Below are 2,490 nucleotides of genomic sequence, written 5' to 3'. Positions count from 1 at the left end.
GAACTCCAGCTGGCGCGAGGATTTCTTCGAGGGCGTCGGTCAGCCCACTCGCGCCTACACCCCACCTCCAAGGTGGGAATGGGCGCACTCATCGGCTCCCTCCATCCGAACCGAGCTCGTCGGCCGGCTCGGGCCGCACGTCCCTCGAAGCGAGAACGACGCCCGCCTCCGGATCGATCGGATGGCCGAGTCCACCCTCCTCAAGGAGGAGGGCCCAATTGGTCCAGCATGCTTCAGTCCCCGAATCCGCGAGGAACCGTTTCCCACCGGCTTCACTCTTCCTAGAGATACCCCGAAATACATTGGGACCACCAAGCAGGAAGATTGGCCGATCGACTACACCACCGGAGTCGGCATCACGCGGGGCTACAAGCGTGTCGCGATGCGCTACGTCCCACTCATGCTGACCGGTTCGATGCACACCTGGCTTAACAGCCTGCCGGCTGGTAGCATCAATGCGTGGGTGGACTTTGAGGAGGCCTTCTTCCGCAACTTCATCGACACCTACAAGCGCCCTGGTTGCCACCGCAAGTTGGCCATGTGCGTCCAAGTGGAGCATGAGCCTCTCCGTGACTACCTCACGCGCTGCACCGAGCTGCACAACTCATGCGAAGGGGTGCACGAGGTTTATGCCATCCAATACTTCATTGAGGGCCGTCGAGACGGCACCCTCCTCAAGCACAAGCTCATGTGCTTGGAGCCTGCCACTCTGGTCGAGCTCATGGCCAAGGTGGACAAATATGCAACGGGCGACTCTACAATGCAGACAAAGCTCACTGCAACCGACAAGGCCACTATGCCGTCGGCTCTGCCGCGACCGGTTGCCGACAACTGGGGGCAGCAAAACAAAAAGCGGAAATCCGACCAGCCGGATCCCCGATACGGGAGCAAGCACGTCGCCACTACGGAGGAAGAGCAGCCGACTGCCCAAGCCGCCAGCCAGCGCCAGCGCGGCAGCAAGGGCATCTGGCAGCCCAAGCTCACCTTCAAGAAGATGCTCGACTCCCCCTGCAAGATGCACACCGGGGCCAATCCGGTTGCGCACACGCTCCGGCAGTGCAGCTTCTCCTAGCGTCTGGGCCAAGGTGAGGGCCTTCCGGCTTCGGCTCCGCATGCACCGGCTCCGACTCTGACTCCCCAACGACGGCCGTCTTCATGACCAGTTGTGCAGCGAGGATGGGGCTTACATCATCTTCACCGGTGAAGGCGACGACAAGCACCACTGGCGTTAGCGTCAACACGAGGTGAATGCCACTGTGCCCTCGGTCCCGCAGTTCATGCACTGGTCCAAGAAGCCGGTCACATGGAGCCGGACTGACCATCCAGTTGTGATGCCAAACCCCGGCAGCTACGCCCTCGTCCTCGACCCCACCATCGCCTCCAAGAGGCTCACCTGCCGGTTCTCGCGGGTGCTGGTAGACGGCGGCAGCAGCATCAACATCCTATACCGCGACACGCTACTCAAGCTGGGGCTCAAGGAGAAAAACCTACAGCCGACCCGGACGGTGTTCCACGACATCGTTTTGGGGCAATCCTGCATCCCCATCAGGAAGATCCAGCTCGACGTCCTCTTCGACGACAAGGCTCACTTCTGCCGCGAGCCGGTGTGGTTCGAGGTGGTGGATCTCCACAGCCCCTATCACGCGCTCCTGGGGAGGCCGGCGCTCGCCAAGTTCATGGCGATCCCGCATTATGCTTACCTCAATATGAAGATGTCAGATCCCAAGGGTATGATCACCATATCCGGCGACTACAAGAAGTCGATCGAGTGTGCCCGTGATGACAGCCGGCTGGACAAGGCACTAGTGATTGCGGAGGAGAAGCGTCAGTTCGACCGGCGAGGCGACTTTCCAGCCGTCCAAAGAAACCAAGCAGGTTCCACTCGACCCGGCCAACCCGAAGGAGTGCGTCACCATCATCGCCACCCTCAACAACAAATAGAAGGCGAGCTCGTTGACTTCCTCCATGGGAATCGAGACATTTTTGGCATGGTCTCCCAAAGACATGCAGGTGTTCCAAGGAAGTTCGCCGAGCACAAGCTTCATTAGCGGCCGGATGCGAAGCCGGTCAACCAACCCCTGCGTCATTTCTCTAAAGAAAAGTGGCGCACGATTAGAGAAGAAGTTTCCCGACTGATCGCAACCGGCTTCATGATGGAAGTTTTCCACCCGGAGTGGCTGGCCAACCCAGTCCTGGTGCTGAAGAATAACAAAACTTGGCACATGTGTATCGACTACACGAGCCTGAACAAGGCTTGTCCGAAGGATCCTTTCGCCTTGCCCCAGATCGATCAGGTGATCGACTCCATAGCCGGTTGCAATTTTCTATCCTTGCTGGACGCTTACTTCGGCTACCACGAGATTAAGTTGGATCCGGCTGATCACCTGAAGACCTCCTTCATCACCCATTCGGAGCCTACTGCTACGTCACCATGTCGTTCCTCCTGAAGAATGCGGGCGTCACCTTCTAGCGTTGCATGCAGAAGTGTCT

This window comes from Hordeum vulgare, chromosome 5H (assembly GCF_904849725.1).
Source record: "Hordeum vulgare subsp. vulgare chromosome 5H, MorexV3_pseudomolecules_assembly, whole genome shotgun sequence".
NCBI classification, from domain to species: domain Eukaryota; kingdom Viridiplantae; phylum Streptophyta; class Magnoliopsida; order Poales; family Poaceae; genus Hordeum; species Hordeum vulgare.
The sequence above is the reverse complement of the archived record's forward strand: the minus strand, read 5'-3'. Positions refer to the sequence as shown.